Source organism: Carassius auratus, unplaced genomic scaffold, assembly GCF_003368295.1.
Source record: "Carassius auratus strain Wakin unplaced genomic scaffold, ASM336829v1 scaf_tig00016692, whole genome shotgun sequence".
NCBI lineage: Eukaryota > Metazoa > Chordata > Actinopteri > Cypriniformes > Cyprinidae > Carassius > Carassius auratus.
In genome coordinates this window covers 37,169-57,882 of record NW_020524702.1, presented here as the reverse complement: position 1 = coordinate 57,882, position 20,714 = coordinate 37,169, and the positions used below count along the sequence as shown (strand labels likewise).

General features: G+C 38.7%; 1 protein-coding gene across 2 annotated transcripts in view; it reads left to right on the top strand.

Annotated features, from left to right (window-relative positions):
- The first annotated feature begins 4,659 nt into the window (after positions 1 to 4,659).
- LOC113075303 (rab GTPase-activating protein 1-like) overlaps positions 4,660 to 20,714 on the top strand; it is a 49,867-nt gene continuing 33,812 nt past the window's right edge. For both annotated transcript variants that reach the window (XM_026247997.1, XM_026247996.1), the window contains exon 1: positions 4,660 to 4,786. The gene's annotated coding sequence lies outside the window, so the exon portion shown is untranslated. The remainder of the gene's footprint in view (positions 4,787 to 20,714) is intronic.

Genomic DNA, 20,714 nt, shown 5'->3' with positions numbered 1-20,714 from the left:
ACACAGAGACCAGAAGAGGGTTGAGTCTGAGTCAACACAGAGACCAGAAGAGGGTTGAGTCTGAGTCAACACAGAGACCAGAAGAGGGTTGAGTCTGAGTCTAGACAGAGACCAGGAGAGGGTTGAGTCTGAGTCAAGACAGAGACCAGAAAAGGGTTGAGTCTGAGTCTAGACAGAGACCAGAAAAGGGTTGAGTCTGAGTCAACACAGAGACCAGAAGAGGGTTGAGTCTGAGTCTAGACAGAGACCAGAAGAAGGTTTAGTCTGAGTCAACACAGAGACCAGAAGAGGGTTGAGTCTGAGTCTAAACAGAGACCAGAAGAGGGTTGAGTCTGAGTCAACACAGAGACCAGAAGAGGGTTGAGTCTGAGTCTAGACAGAGACCAAAAGAGGGTTGAGTCTGAGTCAACACAGAGACCAGAAGAGGGTTGAGTCTGAGTCAACACAGAGACCAGAAGAGGGTTGAGTCTGAGTCTAGACAGAGACCAGAAGAGGGTTGAGTCTGAGTCTAGACAGAGACCAGAAGAGGGTTGAGTCTGAGTCAACACAGAGACCAGAAGAGGGTTGAGTCTGAGTCAACACAGAGACCAGAAGAGGGTTGAGTCTGAGTCAACACAGAGACCAGAAGAGGGTTGAGTCTGAGTCTAGACAGAGACCAGAAGAGGGTTGAGTCTGAGTCTAGACAGAGACCAGAAGAGGGTTGAGTCTGAGTCTAGACAGAGACCAGAAGAGGGTGTGTCCAGTGTCTTGCTCAGTGGTGTCTCACAGTGGATTCAAACCCGGGTCTCTCACACCAAAGGCATGTGTCTTATCCACTGCGCCAAGACCACCCCTATATATATATATGGTCTAAGGCTTGGACTTGTGTACTATAACACAGAAATTTGGTCATTTTTGGGTGAGCTGTATCTTTATCAGCTATAAACCACAAACAGCCCAATAGAATTTCACAGTTCAGACTTGTTTGAGGATGTGGAATTGTTTTGTGTGTATGAAACGCCTAATACAGTCACAGTTCCTGTCTGTTGTTTACAATAGTCAAATGTTCACTTCGGTTTTTATTTTAGCTCTTGTTGATTCCTGTAATTTAGAATACAGATAATTAGACTGCGTTTAAGGGTTCTTCAGTTTCCAAAATTCTAGTTTTCCCTTATTTTATTACAAAACATTGCTAACTTCCATGAAGTTGTTGGGATATTTTGTATCAGTTATTAATTGTTTGGTCAACATTTTGAAAGTACAATCACCCCATACAGTATCTACAAACCATTATGTTTTTGAGGATTACTTCATGCTTGATTAAGAGAAAGAGAAAGAAAAATAATCACAGTAACTCCAATATTGCTGGTGTTTTCATGTAGTTTTGTGCAGGCTAAGTGTTCCTGAAAGATGAAAACTGTAACAGTTCATAGAAAAACTCCCATTTAAAATAGCATGTCAGTATCTAATTATGACAGGATTGTCTCTGGTCACTTATTTCTCTGTTGTTAAATGTATTGACTGGACCAGTTAAGTGTGTGTATTATGTTTGAATTAGTGTATGAATGTGCATATTGTCTTTAGCCTGAACAAAATATGAATATGAATGCATTATCACTTAAGACTGTTAATCACGGTTTTACTTATGTGGTATTAATGTTTTTCCACTTCAAATGAGAAATGTGTAGTGAATCTACCTGGTCTGGGCTCAAGCACTGTCTCATTAAAACTAATTTTGACTCCTGCAGTCGAAGCGTTTTTTCGACAAGCGATGTTACAGCTGCACCTTCCAGCAAAGACATTTTTTGCAAAATACTTTTTGAACGATATACAGAAATTTTTAATGGATGAGTCCTAGTGTGTTGAAGCGTAACATCTTGTTGATTTAGTGCACATGTAAAGATTTTGCCTTTATTTTTGGTTCATCTTCTATTTGTTGGGCCTCATCTGATATGAGAGTTTCAAAAATGGCGCTGGGTTGGTAACAATACGAGTTTCCGTTCTAAGTTTCTCTCTAGCTATTAAATTGCCTTTAAAATGTCACTTTTCCTATATTATCACCCGTTGCAATGCAGCAAAGCCTTATAAGTACATGAGTGACTCGTTTATCTGCCCAGCTCAGCCCTGTATCATGCATGCTGCCTTTGGCAAAGAGGTTCTTTGGCAAAGGAAGTATGATTGTGTAGTTGTGTCACACAACACCCTAGTGCTGTGGATGTCCTGCACTGTATCTTGCATTTTACTCACTTCCTATAGCATTTACTGTCTGCTTGTATGAATTAATATCAGGATTATGATGTAGGTTTTTTCCCCTTGGAAATGTCAGTTTTGTTTGCATTTAAATTTTAAAAATGTGCTAAGCTGTTATAATTGGGCAGGACTTGTTTGGTTGTGATGATGCTTGTTTTTGTTCTGTATGCAACTGCACAAACAAACTGTTGAATATTCTTACGTCTGTATTAGACATTTTATTTGCAAATCTATTGTTCGATTCAATTGTAAATTAATAGAAGATGGGCATCCGTCATTTTATACAACCAGAGCCATCATTAGATGGACATACTGCACATTTTTATTATGTATAATCAGAGAAATGAGGCTATTTATGGTCAAAGAGAGAAAGAGTCTAAAAGTCAGGAATATCTTTTGATGAAATAATAGTAAGATTAATATTTATATTGCATTTGTTTCTTTTTAAATACCACCAGGCAAAGATTTCCCTTTTGCTTGTGGCAATGCAAGGAAGAAAATATAGAAGTGTAGCCAATGCACAGTTCTTACTGGTTGTTTGTTTGTTATTCCTCTTGTATCTTGGCTAAGCTTGGCTCTGATATGTAGGGCAAGCTGGTGAAATGAATCTAAAGGTCATGACATGTAGTTGCATGCCAAGATAATAAACACAGTTACATCATCACTTGAGTGTTCAGACTCTTTCTTATACCCCCAGGATGCAGTTTTATGAATAAGCATGACATCTGCTGGTGTATGGTGGTACGGCACGTGACGGTGGGCTACTTGACTGCAATTTCCTCACCTGGACAAACTGAAGAACTTGACTTCATTTGCAGCTTAAAACAAATGTTTTGCTATGATGTGTGGTGTGAAAAGGAGAAGGTGTCACAATGCTTTTTAAAGTATTTTCATTCAGAAATTGTTAATACATTTAACAAACATAGTTACAAAGTATTGTCCATTAATGTTGAATTAAACATGACATTTTGAAGTAGAAAGAGTGAAACAGTATTGTCTTATAAAATGTGCAATAACATTTCTATTGTATACAACTTAAAAATATTTTACAGCGTAAGGCCAGTAGTAATGAAAAACCCAGTTGATTGCGAAAGTAAAACGAAAAGTTTCCCAAACAAATGGTGAGAGAAAGTTATATTAAAGAGGAAGGAAAATTGATCCAAGCCAACGTTGTAACATCACAACCTGGGTTGAAAGGACCATATTTATGTTATAGGCCTATTATAGTTTTTACATGTTTATACTATTTTACTATTTTTGCACACTTTCAATAAAATAGTAAGAAATATTTACCTCAGACATCAACTTTTTTTTTTTTCTCTCAGAAAGATGTTTCATCTGAACAATTGGTTGATAAACAACAGTAAAATCTATTGAACACTCTGTACTTCTATCACTCACAGCATTATATTTATGTCTGTCAAAAATATGGCTCAACCCTGTCTAAGGTCTATTGTATTATACAACAGTTCTTCTTTGTAATGTTCTATACTAACATTCTACTTTTTTCTACAGTAGGCCTACATGTATACAACATACTAAACTTGCATTTACTATCATCTCTTATTTTTAACTGCTCTTTTTTTGCCTTATTACTTAATTGGACTGCCAAATGTAAAATAAATTGATGCAAAATAGATTTAAAAAGTGTGAAATTGTGTTTATTTTCTAAATTATAAAGGGATCATTTTCAGGTAAACACGCAACGTAAATTAACATGACAACAATGCAGCATAAAACTTTCTAAAAATGCTCTATAAAGGGGGTCGCACACCGGACGAGAAGCGCAGCGCCGCGTCGCGTCGCGCCACGTCTTTAAAATTCGAACACATTATTCTCTATGGGTGTACACACACCGGCGGCGCCATTCGGCGTCTGTCCGCGGCGCCCAGCTACGACTCAGAACGCTGTTCAAATTTCTGCCGCGCCACAGAGCGCCATCCGCATAGTTTTATATTAAAAAACCCAGATGTTATAAACTGAAACTGAAATTAAAGTACAGCACACTTGTTTCATTCATTAAAACATATTACAAAGTGTTTGGTTACGTTTTCAGCAGCACAGTTGCCTAGACAACAGATAGCCTACAACAAAACAATAACAGACTTATTATAATAACACAGATTATTTTCATTAATTAACGTTAAAAACTCAGCTTTTATCAATTAAAATCATATATTTAAAATTAAAATAATAGATGAAGTTAAAACTCTCCCATCTTGCTGCGAAATTGAGCTCACGCATTTAGAATGTGCGCGTCCAGTGTGCGATACCTCGAGTTGTCCTACATGTGGCGCGACGCGGCGCGGCGCGTCTCGTCCGGTGTGCGACCGCCTTTAGTATGCAGAATGTAGTATATACTGCGCAGAAAGCAGTACGCTAGTATTCGATTCCATTCCGAAGAATACCGAAGAATGCCGAGGAGAGCCGAAGAGAGCAGCGGCGCATGCGCAGTGCGAGCGGGGTTTGGTTTGTGTTTACAGCAGCACCGTTGCTGGCTAATGTCCATCGCTGTTATGTCAAGCCTCTCTGGAATAAAAAGCTTTTGTGGAAACAGGTAGGATGAGTGGCAACGATGCACACCTCCGTGTTTTAATTTATTCTACTCGTCCGTTTCGTTATTCAGTAGTTTAGTCGTTTAAGGAGGAAGATATATAACAATATATGCAGATTTGGATTTGAGGCTAGCATGCTACAGTGTATTAGCCCGTTAAAGGCCGTGTGCTGATCTCTGCTTCACTGCATGACTCAAAACCTGCAAAGATCTGCTGTCTGCACAGCATACGTCGCTATCTGTGTGATGGATTCTGTTTTAAACAAATAAAATCGAAAAACATTTGTCCAACAAGGACGATGTTTGTGTATTACTGTCTAAGCATATATAATAATATATAATTGAGGATTTGCTCGCCTCTCATAGTAGAAATGCATAATCTGCAACAGATACAAACATAGCTGCATTAACGTTACTAAATTGTATCGCATGTGTAATGATCCTGAATCTAGTTGGATTTGTTTTGATAGTCAAGTGTTTGATTGTACTAGCTAGTGATTCTAAAACGATTCATTTAATGCTAAATCCACCAAAAACATCCTTGACTGTTTGTTCAGTGACTGCAGTTTGTTGTTACCCCAATAGGGGGCGTCACGTGACTTTCTTCTATGTGTAATAAGCAAGTCATTGAATCATGCACTCATGAGAGAATGTTCATTAAGTAAGTCAGCCATTAAATGCTCAGTCATAACCTGTGGTCGAATGCTATTGGCTCATGGAATAGCCACTCTTTTAAGGTGTGATCAAATTCGGCCAAAAAAACTGTCTTAATTTACAAAAAAGTTTTTACGCTCGCTTGATGTGGTTTTTGACTTGTGTGAAAAAGGGTTAATGCGAATAATGGGAGATGGAAATGCATTTTGTGAATAAATTCCTCCAAGCGCATCAAAAAAGTAATGTGACTTTGTGCTATGGGATGGCAAATCCTGACTAGCCAGTAGGACTGTCACTTTTGTGAAAAAATCACTTTTGATTCTTAAGACATAAGTGTTAATTGAATCGATTGTAAAATCGATTTTCCATGTCTAAAAAAAAAAGACGTTTCCTTTTTCAACATCAAATAACGGAAGAACATAAAAAGAGAGCTGGAAACGCACAAGTCAGTAATATATCTTGTTTATTGGCATGAAGTTTCATGCAGAATAACAAACAGCAACAGGAGTGCAACATTCTCGAAAAAATATATGTGCAGAGGGGACTGCTGCCATAACAAAAGAAAAACATCACTGCAGGCCTCAACCCTGCTGCATTTATGATTTAGACAATTCAAAAATCTCCAAGATTATTTTAAATAATGAATCAATACATTTCAAACAACTGTTCAAAAATGAAACTTTAAATGTATATGTCCAGCTGTTGAGAAAACGCGCTCCGACCGCACTGATGTCCCAGGGACACTCAGGGACACTGCGCAAGGTGGGGGTATTACTGCCAATTTTCACAAAATCACAAAAGCTGGTCTCTGTCAGCTTGCAATGGTCCTTTTCATAACTATATATAAGCAATAACGACAATAACGAATGCCATAACGACTGCATTCCCAAACAGCAGCGTCCACTTCTGAAAGCAATAATATTATAATCAGTAGCTTCTCCTTCTTTTCTATAGTACCAGTTTATCAGGAAGTGACGATTTTGTTCCCTTTGACTCATTGGATGGAAACGGTGCTTGTTCGCAAAAGTTTTGTACGTTATTCCAATTTGCGCACAAGTTAAATTTGCAATTTTGGATGGAGACCCAGCTAGTGAGAATGATTGATTGATTAAAAACAACAAAAAAACAATTACTCACTATTTGTAGCACCACCTTATTCCTCCACCCCGAGGTGGATATTCCCATTACTTACAATTACTTATTAATTACTTAATGTTGCTAACATGATTTCAGATTGCATAACAGTTTTCTTTGGAGGAATTATGTTTCTGGTACGAACAGCCAACAGCCACACCTTAAGATTTAATCCAGACTGGTAGCTTTTTTCTGACGGGTAAAATAACGTATTTATTTAATCTGTTGTTGCAATAATAACTCAGCCATTCATTTTAAAGTGAACAACGCTTGCATGATAAATATTGTTTTAGAAATTAATAATTATTTTAGTTTAACACGGCATACTTGTTCAGTGAAAAAATCAGAAGTCGTGCAACCCCTAGTACTCAAATATGAACAGTTTATATAAAGTCTTTCATTGGTTGAAAAGCCTAATAGTAGACTGTGAGTATTATAAATACATTATAATTCCCTATGCGCTTGTGTTCCTCAACAATAAACATACTCCTCAGTGCATATTATGTTACCAAGGCAGCAATGGTAAATCGCTCAATGCTCTGTGTCTTCATCTGGGAAAAGTAACTGACTTGCAGCACCACTGCTTCCATATGCACATGTAGGACATCATGTTGAATTGTTTCCCAAAACACAAGGGATCACGTGAGCTAAGTGATGTGTGAGCAGAGGACAGGCAGAAAGGCCCAGTGGAGGAGCATGTGTTTAACAGCACAGTGACAGATGCCTCTCATCTCCGGGGTATGTGAGACAGCTGGCCCATGTGCAACTCCACCCTGTCTCCATATCACTGACAGAGACCACATGCTTCATTCTGACATTTGAACTACCACAACCCGCCTTGATGGCTTTTTTTTTTGTTATTCAATGTTTTATGGAAGCTTGTTTCCACCACAGGAAAAAAAAAGAGAAAATAATACTAATAAAAAAAGTAATTCAGGGCTTGAAAATTAACTTTTTTTACTCCAAAAAGTTAGGAGCACCAGCAAAAATTTAGGAGCATTACAGCTACAAATTATATATTAACAGATTTTATCCTTCTATTAACGTTAATGCTTTCCGCTAACTAAAAGTTTTTTTTTTTGGCGAGGATTAGGGTTGGGAACCGAGAACCGGTTCTTATTAGGCATGTGCCAATCCGATATTTAAATCCGAAATTTAGATACTGCCATTTTTCTCTGATTGGCCAGAGAGGGCCGATCCAAATCCAAGATTTTTTTTTTTGATTGTGCGAATTATGCTGTGTTACTTTAAAAGACATAAAATAGCTTAATGCAGCGGTTCTCAATTGCAGTCCTCGCGCCCCCCGCTTTGCTCATTTGAATGTTTTTCTTATCGCTTCAGACTTTTTTTTCTATCTGAACGGAAGTGCCCTGCGAAGTGGACATCACAGGATATTCCGGCATGATAACTTAAATATATGTTCCATTCAAAGTTAATTGAAGTGTGTTAGACGTGAATTTTAATTGTAGATGTTGTGCAGCGCAAATCCGTGAATGAAAGTTCCGAAGTGAAGTAAACTTCAACAGATTTCCCTGCTCAGGGAGTAGGGAGCAATGAACACTGTCTAGAAACCATGTCAATCGGGACACAGTTCATGCACCGAGCTCACTTCTAACTAATATATGCTTATATATAAATACATTCATGATTGTTTTTAATGAATGGATTTTATAATAAAACAAATAGCAATGTGTAACATTTTACCAATCTAGTGCAACACTTTTATTTGTTCCCCACAAAATAGTTTTTTCACTAAATGTTGGGATTTCTAAAATTATTGTGCACTGATTATTCTAGAATAACTTTTGCTGCAGAATTTTCCACTAACCTAGTTTATGATCATTTTTTGTCATAGATTATGAATATGCATAGGCCTTTTTTTTCAATATTTATTGTTTATTTTATTTTTCTTTATAATTAAGTAGTCTGTATCTAGTAGATTGTGAAAGAATGATTATCAGTTCCACACACAGAGATATATAAATTCTACATTTATTTAAATGGGAAAAAAACTTCACTGGTTTTGGATCGGTATCTGTATCAGCCAATACTGAACCCTAGGTATCGGAATTGGTACCGGAGGGGAAAAAGGCAGATCTGAGCATCCCTAGTTCTTATTCAGAATCAGTTCTGTTTTTTTTAAAAGAACCGGAACCGTGAGCAATTTCTAAGTTTTGGTTCTGAAAACGGTTTTGGTGCGACAAGTGACCAAGTGCTGTGAGCGGTCTTGCACCGGTGTTCTGATGATTTGGCGTTTGCGGTAAAGGATGTCACAACCGAATAACATAAACACCTGTTTAATTACTGAGCACATTGTTTCCAGTGATGCGCATAAATTGTTGCAAAAACAGGCTTCCAGGCTTCCGATATTGGTGATTTAGCTGCAAGTGCATCTGTAAAGGTTATTGCGGACTATGCTTACTGCTCACTAAATATGTTTTACTAGCTGTTTCCATGTATTATTACCCTCTTTCTTTCTCGTACTGCTTTTCCTTATTTTGCTTTTTCTCTTTTTTTTTTTTTTCTAGAGTCTGTCAACAAAGCTTTATTTGTGGGACTGTAAAATATTACAGTATTGCCCAAGCATTATACCTGCATAGCATAGGCTTAGCAAATAGGTGTATCTCCCTCTTTCTCACACACTGAATCAACAATATCATCAGCTTCTCTTTCCATCTTATCTGCTCATCTCCTATTTTGCTCCCTTCATAGGGGAAGTGGATTGGTGTTCTGAAGTGCATGGATACAGGACTTGGCTTCATTTGGTTTTTGCCTTTAATTCAGTTTTATCCTCAGTTCAGTACGAGGAAAGGACAGGAAACAATAGGGAGTAGGGAAAATATACCAATTGCCTGAAATCTGACACCAGACAGAAAACTGTAGATTGCTGTGCTGGAACTGTAGACAGCTTCATTGATTATAAGAGGATTGATCTTGTTTTGACACTTTGTGCCGTGCCACCATTAAAGTTCCTTTTGGTCACTCTGATTGATCAAATGTTTCCTGTTTTTTTGTAGTCCAGCAGTGAGAGTTGAGAAATCAAACAGCTAGCATGCTTTTGACCACGCAGGTGTGCAGTTGCTATGGTGACAGCCAGCTGAATGCTTTCTGGGAATAGAAGACGACTTCTGAGAGAAATTCCACTGCCTCCCTTAGTATCACCTGTCTCTCTCTCTGCTTCAGTCCATCTGTCTATCTGTCTGCTTCAGTCCAAAGCCCCTTTCACTCTGCACGTTGTACCCGGAAAATTGCCGGGTCATTTTCTGTGTGGATGCAAATGCATCCCAGGATTGATTCTGGGATTGATCCCGGGTTGGGGACCTAGTAACATTGCCCGGTTTAGTCCCAGAACAAGCGCTGTGTGAACAAAAGCCAGAACTAATGCTGTGTCATAGTGATGACGCACGTTATCGTGCAACTCTTTTACTAGGGGTTTTGAAGGCAGATCAGCATTCACGAAAAAAAAAAAAATTAGCAAACTGTAATGAAGCAGAGATCAGTTAGTCCCTCACTTTCCACGGCTGAAGCTGAGATCGTTTGCCAGCTTAAGTGAAAGTTAATGTGCCTAATGTTTTCGACTCAGACATTACACATCACATTCAGATGTCATGTGTCTTTAAGGGGCCTTTACGGCTTGATTGTGAACGCACCTTAGTGTGAACGCACCTTCAGTCTCACCCGTCTCTCTCTCTCTGATTCAGTCCAGCTGTCTCTCTCTGATTCAGTCCAACTGTCTCCCTCTCTGTGCTTCAGTCCATCTGTCTCTCTCTCTCTGATTCAGTCCATCTGTCTCTCTCTCTCTGATTCAGTCCAGCTGTCTCTCTCTGATTCAGTCCAACTGTCTCCCTCTCTGTGCTTCAGTCCATCTGTCTCTCTCTCTGTGTGCTTCAGTCCATCTGTCTCTCTCTGATTCAGTCCAACTGTCTCCCTCTCTGTGCTTCAGTCCATCTGTCTCTCTCTCTGTGTGCTTCAGTCCATCTGTCTCTCTCTGATTCAGTCCAACTGTCTCCCTCTCTGTGTGCTTCAGTCCATCTGTCTCTCTCTCTCTGTGCTTCAGTCTCATCTGTCTCTCTCTCTGCTTCAGTCCAACTGTCGCTCTCTCTCTCTCTCTCTCTCTCTGATTCAGTCCATCTGTCTCTCTCTCTCTCTGATTCAGTCCATCTGACCCTCTCTCTCTGATTCAGTCCATCTGTCTCTCTCTCTCTCTGCTTCAGTCCATCTGTCTCTCTCTCTGCTTCATTCCAACTGTCGCTCTCTCTCTCTCTCTCTCTCTGATTCAGTCCATCTGTCTCTCTCTCTCTCTGATTCAGTCCATCTGACCCTCTCTCTCTGATTCAGTCCATCTGTCTCTCTCTCTCTCTGATTCAGTCCATCTGTCTCTCTCTCTGCCTTATTCTCACCTGTCTCTCTCTCTGCTTCAGTCCATCTGTCTCTCTCTCTGCTTCAGTCCATCTGTCTCTCTCTCTGCTTCAGTCCTACTGTCTCTCCCTCTCTGATTCAATCCATCTGTCTCTCTCTCTCTCTGATTCAGTCCATCTGTCTCTCCCTCTCTCTGATTCAGTCCATCTGTCTCTCTCTCTCTCTGATTCAGTCCATCTGTCTCTCTCTCTCTCTGATTCAGTCCATCTGTCTCTCTCTCTGCTTCAGTCCTACTGTCTCTCCCTCTCTGATTCAGTCCATCTGTCTCTCTCTCTCTCTGATTCAGTCCATCTGTCTCTCTCCCTCTCTGATTCAGTCCATCTGTCTCTCTCTCTCTCTGATTCAGTCCATCTGTCTCTCTCTCTCTCTCTCTGATTCAGTCCATCTGTCTCTCCCTCTCTGATTCAGTCCATCTGTCTCTCTCTCTCTGATTCAGTCCATCTGTCTCTCTCTCTCTGATTCAGTCCATCTGTCTCTCTCTCTCTGATTCAGTCCATCTGTCTCTCTCTCTCTGATTCAGTCCATCTGTCTCTCTCTCTCTCTGATTCAGTCCATCTGTCTCTCTCTCTCTGATTCAGTCCATCTGTCTCTCTCTCTCTTCTTCAGTCTTACTGTCTCTCCCATTCTGATTCAGTCCATCTGTCTCTCTCTCTCTTCTTCAGTCTTACTGTCTCTCCCTCTCTGATTCAGTCCATCTGTCTCTCTCTCTCTCTCCTCTCTCTCTGTGTGTGTGTGTGTGTGTGCGCGCGCGCATGCATGAGCGTCTGAGCTGAACGAGCGTGGAAGGCGAGAGCGCTGGTATGCGGGCTGTGTGAGTTTTCTATCTTTGCTTCAGCAAAGTTTTTTTGTGTGTATTTGTGGAGGTTTTGCTTGGAGCTAGGGAGAGTGTTCAGCGTGCGCTGTCGGAGATGGCAACAGCGGAGAGCGTACAGCTTGATAAGCTAACGCGACGGAATGGCATTAAAGTCATCTCCGCGGAGCGCTGCTCTGTAGAGGACTGCAGTATAGCAGTTGCTCAAGTTGTGGGGTATAACAGTATCTTGTCGGCATCTAGGATGAACAGGGCATTTGTTTTATTCCTAGATGACGTGAACAAGGTTAATGAGATAGTCGCTAGTAGAATTGTGTTGAATGATTCGTACACACCGGTAATGCCTTTGATTCAACCGGCGAAAAAGATTTTGTTGTCTAATGTTTGACCTTTTATAAAGGATGAAGTGATTCAAAGAGAACTGGTCACGCACGGAAAAGTTGTTTCGCAGTTTAAAAAAATCAATTTAAATTGCAAATCGGCACAGTTGAAGCATGTTGTTTCTTTCCGGCGGCAGGTTTATATGATTCTGAACAATGAGAGTGCGGAGTTGAATCTCGCTTTAAAGTTTAGAATTGATGATTTTGATTATGTGATTTACATTACATCGGAGACAATGAAGTGTTTTAAATGTGGACAAGGAAGACATCTTGCTCGTGAGTGTCCTGAAAATGTGGAACACGATGCAGTAAGCCAACGGAATGGTATTGAAGGTGAGGGACAGAAAATTAATGTGGAGAATGGGAATCAGGAAAAAGGAGGGGAAGTGCTTGAGAGTGGTGAACAAACTAATCAAAAAGAAACTGTAAATGGAACTAATGAGAAAGAAGTAGAAGGGGAAATTGAAAAAGTAAATGATGCTGCTGGACCTTATGTGAATGTAGAAGTCTCAGGAGACATCGATATGGTGGAGGATGACAATCTGTTTAAAACACCGACTTTAAAGAGACAAAAAAGTGGAAAAAGTAGAGGAAAAAAAGCTAGGAAAGAGCAGGTTCAAGAAGATCAGATAAAAGAAAAGATGGTTCAAGAAACCATGCCTGACATTGAACAAAATAACTCAGATGACTCTGTGACAGAAAGTGATTGTGAATCCGTAAGTTCAGTTGACTCAGTCTCTCAAAGAAGATCTGGGAGGAGTGCTTACACCCTTGAAAAAATTAAATCTTTTTTGCAGAACACAAAAGGCATGAAGGGTGTTCAAGTACAAGAGTTTTTTCCTGATACTGAAATGTTCATAGAGGCTGCAAAAATGTCAATGAAAGAAATTGGTTTAGGGTCTCACAGAGCAGGAAGTATACAGGTTAAAGAAATTTGTTCAAAAGGTGAGATCCAAAAGATTAAATGATGAAAAGGAAGTGTTTTAATTTTTCTTTTTTCTTTGTCAATTTCTTGTTTTTGTTTTGCACAGTTTCTTTTTTTTCTCATTTATTTATGAGTAATTTAAGACTGGGCAGCCTGAACATGAATGGTGCAAGAGATTTCAGAAAAAGAGCAATACTTTATGAGATGATGAGGCAAAAAAAGATTGATTTCATGTTTCTTCAAAAAACACATAGTGATTTAAAAAATGAAAATGAATGGATGATGGAATGGGAAGGAAAGGTGATAGTGAGCCATAAGACTACCACTAGTGGAGGTGTAACAATTTTACTAAGAAATAATATAAATCCAGTCTCTTGTGAAGTAGAGCATGTAGTCGAGGGACAGTTACTGAAACTACGGCTTGTGTTTGAACATTTTTCTGTTGTATTTATAAATTTGTATGCCCCAGTATTGGGAGGTGAAAGAGTGCTGTTTTTAAACAAAGTTAGAGATATGGTAAAGAGTTGTAAATCTGAAGAGTTTTTATTTCTAGGGGGTGATTTTAATTGTACAGAAGATGATAAAATTGATAGAAATCACAAAGAACCACATATACCTTCGCAGTGTGTCTTAAAACAAATTCTGAAAGAATGTGAATTGTATGACATTTGGAGGGTTCTAAATAAAACACAAAGGCAGTACACATGGACACAAGTGAGGGAACTTTATGTGACCACGGCTAGACTAGACAGGTGGTATTGTTTTAAACATCATTTTAATATTATCAAACAATGTGCAATTTCTCCTGTGGGCTTCTCAGATCATGGTTTAGTCAGTTGTAATGTTTTTTTCACTAATGTAAAGCCAAGAAGTGCTTATTGGCATTTTAATATGGTTTTATTGCAAGATAAATTTTTTTGTGAGGTGTTTGGCCATTTTTGGCAACAGTTTAAGAATAAGAAGTCATCCTTTGATTCTTTGCAACAATGGTGGGACATTGCAAAAATAGAGATACAGCAACTGTGCCGTATGTATACACTCAATGTTTCGAGAGACATTTCCCGATCCCTGAAAGATCTAGAGAAAGAGATAATTGAAATACAACATTTAGTGGAATCTGTTAGAGACAGAGAATGTGTTAACATTTTAAAAGATAAAAAGAAAATTTTAGATGATTTGTTGGTCCGTGTACTTGTTGGCCAACGGATTTTCGTTTTAAAAGGAAAAAAACAAAAACGAAAAACGGCTCGTTTCCCAATTTCCATTAGTAAATAGGAAAACAAAAACGGAAAACAATCCATTTTTCTTTTTTTCTTTTGATATTAAAAGACGGAAAACGGAAAACAATCTTGTTATCCGATTGTATTTATAGATGGAAATCGGAAATCAAAATACGTATGTATGAACTATTTCTGCATTCTGCATTGGTACTTTTTCGTGAACCGGAAGTTACTCCCGCCCAGAGCTCCCGCCACGCCAAGAAGACCCGCCCTTCACCAAGGTAATGTAAAACACGTAATTGATGTCCGAGCTACTGCGACAATGGAAACAAGTTATGTTCTCTTTTGAGAAGGCAAACGTGTCACAGTAAGAGATGATGACATGTCTGTTGACAAAATATGCAGGATATTTCAGGTACTGAAATAATACACAACAATAACAACATAAGTAACGTTTGTTATAATTTACAGTTTTGCACGCAAAGACATAACGCAGTATGTTCCTGCACAACCGGAGGCTGCAGTTTCAGGACCGCAGATCTATTACCCTGTTGGTTTAGTTTGCAGTCACGTTACTTTGTATATAGCATCAATATATTCATCTCAGTAGTATTTGTTTTTAAATATGATTTTTGATTCAAAATGCAGCAGAGGTTAATTACTAAGTGAGCTTTTGATACACACACCAGTTAAATATGTTAAACAAATGTTTCTTATTTATCTCTCTCTGTCTAGAGTTGAAGCCTACAGCCATTCTGTCCATGCAGCAACTGATGGAAAAAGGGTTCACTTTGGTGCTTGTGATGTTGTCGCAAAAATGACATATATATAAACATTCTTGAATCATTCTTGTGTCTTGTCTTGCCTCTCAACAACTTTTAAACTCTCGGCTGTAATTTAGTGACTCCATACACTGATTCCAACTTTAACTTACCTGATAATGAGCTAATTCACCTTAAGGAGGTTAATAAATATACTGTATAATTCAAGAGACTAAGACTTTTAAGGTTCTTCCTTTTTTTACAATTGTTTTAAAATTGATATACATCAATTTCACAAAATGTATATTTCATTTATATTTTGTGTAAATTCATGTTTAAATTTAAAATCGTGACTCAAAGCTCACTTAGTAATTAACCTCTGCTGCATTTTGAATCAAAAATCATATTTAAAAACAAATACTACTGAGATGAATATATTGATGCTATATACAAAGTAACGTGACTGCAAACTAAACCAACAGGGTAATAGATCTGCGGTCCTGAAACTGCAGCCTCCGGTTGTGCAGGAACATATATGTCTTTGCGTGCAAAACTGTAAATTATAACAAACGTTACTTATGTTGTTATTGTTGTGTATTATTTCAGTACCTGAAATATCCTGCATATTTTGTCAACAGACATGTCATCATCTCTTACTGTGACACGTTTGCCTTCTCAAAAGAGAACATAACTTGTTTCCATTGTCGCAGTAGCTCGGACATCAATTACGTGTTTTACATTACCTTGGTGAAGGGCGGGTCTTCTTGGCGTGGCGGGAGCTCTGGGCGGGAGTAACTTCCGGTTCACGAAAAAGTACCAATGCAGAATGCAGAAATAGTTCATACATACGTATTTTGATTTCCGATTTCCATCTATAAATACAATCGGATAACGAGATTGTTTTGCGTTTTCTGTCTTTTAATATCGAAAGAAAAAAAGAAAAATGGATTTTTTTCCGTTTTTTGTTTTCCTATTTACTAATGGAAATTGGGAAACGAGCCGTTTTTCGTTTTTGTTTTTTTCCTTTTAAAACGAAAATCCGTTGGCCAACAAGTACACGGACCTTTGTTGGGGGTTAAAGCACAGGGTGCTCTGGTACGCTCGCGTTTTCAGAGTGTAGCACTGATGGATGGCCCAACCAGTTTCTTTTTTGGACTTGAAAAGAAAAATGGCCAAAATAGAACTATGCATTCCTTTTTATCTGAATCAGGTACAGAAATTACAGAGGCTAAGGAAATAAGAAAAAGAGCGGTAGGTTTTTATTCCGAGTTATATAAGAGTGGTCACGTGGAGGTGAAGGATATAGCCAGTAAGTTTTATGTGAGTCTGCCTAAAGTTTCGGATGAAGCAAACACTGAGTTGGAAAAACCTTTTACGAAAAGTGAGCTGTACAACGCCCTAAAGAGTATGGAGTGCGGGAAAGCTCCAGGGATCGATGGAATTCCTGCTGAGTTTTATAAATCACTTTGGCCAGTTTTGGGTGATGATCTTCTGGAGGTGATTAATGACAGCTTGACTAGAGGGCCGCTGCCGACAAGCTGCCGGAGAGCAGTGATCACCCTGTTACCGAAAAAAGGAGACCTCAGAAACGTAAAGAACTGGCGACCTGCGTCACTCTTATGCTCTGATATAAAAATCTTATCTAAAGCCTTAGCGTTTAGGTTGAGAGAAGTGATTGGTGGGGTCATACATATAGACCAGACATACTGTGTTCCCAATAGATCGATCTTTGATAACATTCATTTAATTCAAGATATTTTGGACGTCTCTAGATCATTGGGTTTAGATTTTGGCCTTATTTCCTTAGACCAGGAAAAAGCTTTTGACCGGGTTGAGCATAAGTACCTCTGGAAGACTCTGAGTGAGTTTGGTTTCAGCCCAGGTTTTATCAAAATGATTGGGGTGTTGTATGCAAACATTGAGAGTATACTCAAAATTAATGGAGGGTTGAGTGTTCCTTTTAAAATTACAAGAGGTATTAGACAAGTGTGTGCAGGACACACTGGATGCATGGCGAAAGCATCTCAGCTGTGTGGCGTGTCTGTTTTTAATTCGGTTCCCATGTTAACAGGTTAGAGCTTGCCGACTGCCTGCGTGAGACACGCGGCTCAGGCGCGGCTCGACGCGTGCATGCTAGAAATAGAACCGACGCCTTGTTGGAAGCGTTTCCAGGCAAAGTATAATAGGAAAATATGTTTATATGTCATTTTGTACACAAATACATATTAATTCATGACATTTTGATATTTGAAAGTCTATAGGTTGACATAAATTCAGATATAAATGTAATTTAAATAAATAAATAAATAATTATCGGTTTTCAAATATTGTACGTGTCAAACATAGTCATAGTCATAGCCTTAGCGAGGCGGCCGCGGACTCTGCTTGTTACCTTTTGCCTTATACATTTTAGGCTTATTCTCAAATTCAGATTGTGTTAATGGGCGGCATTATTAGGCAGTTTTAATAGGACAATTTGACCGGAGAGATTAAATTTTGTCGGACATTCCTTTTTTTTTCCGGCCAATGTCCGGAAATTACTATGGTTATGGTTACTATGGCACGCTATGGTTAACCGAGTATTAACCGCTAAGGGCCTCGGTTAACGGTTAATGAAAAACTTGAGAACGTGCAGCCCTAATTCTAACAGAATTCCACTGAATGGACTGACACCTTTTTATAAGGGGATTTTTAGAGTGTGGAGCTTTTTTGAAAAGAGAAGAGTGGTTTCTGGGTCTTCTCTGTTTTGGTTATTAGAAGAACCGACTGTGTTTGGAGCCAGGTTTGATGTATCCAATGAAATTGCATTTGGGTTTGAAAATGTAATGTGTACTTCAAAAAAGGTGAAGTTGTGTGATCTGATAGCTGAGGGAGGGACTGACTTAAATAACTCGCAAGGGGTAGCATCTGGTCTAAAATTAAAATCGGAAAGATTGTTAAGAAAATTTTTGAAAGTTTTAAAACAGAGACTTACGGTGGAAGAAAAATTTCTACTTGTGAGGTATGGGGAAGGGAAAATTTCTCCGAACAATAAAGATGCTTTTCCTGAAGTTTTCTTTTCTCCTGATCTTAAAGGAGCTAATGGGGGGGATGTTGTAGAACTTGGAAGATTCAAGTATTCACGAGGCTGACCGTAAGAAATTGTATCGAAACTGTGTTAAAGTTTTAAATAAGAAAGTGTTAAATGGAAGAGTAGACACTGTTTGGAGAGACAAATTTGGCTTGGATCAGCGTATAAAACCGGTATGGAGTAGGGGTGCTCCGATCACGATCGGCCGATCGTTATGCGCATCTCGTCAGTAAAGCCGGTTTTCTAATCAGCGGTTAATTCCATCAGGTGCGTGATTTCACATAGAGCAGCTGTTACTACACAGAGCCATTGTTAATAGAAAAGATGCGCAAATCACGTTAATTTTCAGCGTTTTTTGGCGCATCTTCTCGGTTAACAACGGCTCTGTGTAGTAACAGCTGCTCTATGTGAAATCAGGCACCTGATGGAATTAACTGCTGATTAGAAAACCGGCTTTACTGACGAGATGCGCATTAACGATCGGCCGATCGTGATCGGAGCACCCCTAGTATGGAGAGTGTTGTATAAACCTCCTTTGGGAAAAGGAGTGGGGGATCTTCAATGGAGGATTTTACATGGGGCAGTTGCTGTCAATGCTTTTATAAGTGTTATTAATCCTAATGTGTCTAATGGATGTCCTTTTTGTAAAAAAAGGGAGACAATCTTTCATTGTTTTATGGAGTGTTCAAGGTTGGGTTATTTTTTTGATTTTCTTAAATTGTTGTTTAACAGTTTAAATGATGGTTTTACTGTTCAGAGTTTTATTCTTGGTTAGCGATATGTAGCAAAAAAAAAAGAATAAAATGACAATTTTTAAACTTCATTTTAGGGGAAGCAAAAATGGCAATATATTTAAGCAGGAAGAAAAAAATTGAAGGATCAGAAGGATGTGAAATTGTGTCTATTTTAAAAAACAGGATATAATCAAGAGTGTGGATTGATTTTAAATTTTATAAGATGATGAAGGACTTGACGTTTTTTCAAATCAGTGGTAATGATGCAGTTTGCTCTGTTGTAGATGATCTTTTAATTTTTTCTTATATGCTACAATAAGTATCACTAATGTGATGTGTATTGTTGTGGTTATATTTATATTGGAATTGTGTTGTAATGTATAAGAATTGTAAAATAATTTTTTTGCCTGTAACTCTGTATCCCTCTGCCTGTTTTCTCTCTGCTTTAGTCTTCTTGTCTCTTTTTGCCTCAATCTGACTGACTGTCTCTCAGTTCCTCAGTCTGCCTATCTCTGCGTTAGTCCGCCTGTCTCTTTGTCTTAGTTTGTCTGTCTCTCTCTGTCTCAGTCTGCCTGTTTTGTAGGGCTGTGTGATATGGACAACACAAAAAAAACATATCACGATTTTTTGATCAATTTTGCAATTTCGATTTAAATCACGATTTTGACACACAGAGACATGCTTTACAGTCATAAATGCATTCTTTATAAATTTTAAACAAATTTCCAAAAGAAAACCAATGAGAACTTTATCAAAAAGTTGTAACATGTCTCTAGACATAAGTCAAAATAATCACTAAGATGTCAAACAAAATGTCTAGACATATGAAAAAAATAAAATAAAATAAAATTAAATAAAACCCGTGTCCAGGGATTTTTTTTTTCTTTTTTGCCATGCATTGGTCATAGAGCTCACTGTAGTGGTGCCTCAGGTGTTATATTTTTTACCCAAGGTTCACACGTACTCTGCAGTGTGTCTGCAGTGTGTATACAGTAAGTTATGTGTACGCGGTTCAGAAGCAACAAAGAGACGCATTATTGTAACACAAAAGCACATTAAAATAATGCGTGAGCGCAAATCTATCCGCTCCCACGCAGATTTCCTTTGCTCTGTTAACAAAACCAGATGAGCGTGCTCAGATCATAGACTTTATGGGTTCAGATACACGCTGCCTTAAAACATGTCTCCTCTCGCTCAACCTGTGTCTTGTGCACTCACAAATTTCTCTGTGCTCATGCGCAGGATTTGAAATCTTTTCTCACCTTTCTATTTATAACCTTTTCTGTTATCGTCTTTTACCACGTGCAGTGTGAACGTTCTGATCCTTTAACATGGGCTCGAAATAAAAAAGGCTAGGCATCACAGAAAGAGTGTGTGAACCTGGAGTTAGGCATATGCCCAGTCTGTTCTGTTCTCGCGCTTCACTTAGGTGCGCTTATTCTCTGCTTCAGTCTGGCTATTTTTCCTTAATTGCCTCAGTCAGTTTGCCTTATTTTCATTGCCTCAGTCTACTTTTCTGCCTTTATCCACCTAACTATTGCTCATTGTCTTAGAATCAATTCAGTTCTCTCTCTCTTCTTTGCCACAGCCTGCCTTTCTCTTCCTCAGTCGAGTTGTCTCTCTCATTGCCTTAATCCACTCGTCTCAGTCCACCTGTCTCCGCGTCAGTCTACCTGTACATTAGTTTACCTGCCTTTCTCTCTACTTCAGCATACCTCTCTTTCTATCTACTTCAATTTACCTATCTTACTCTCTGCCTCAATCTGCCTGTAGCGGCACTTAAAATACAGTCGTAGTTCACTGACAAGCTACATAATATCACG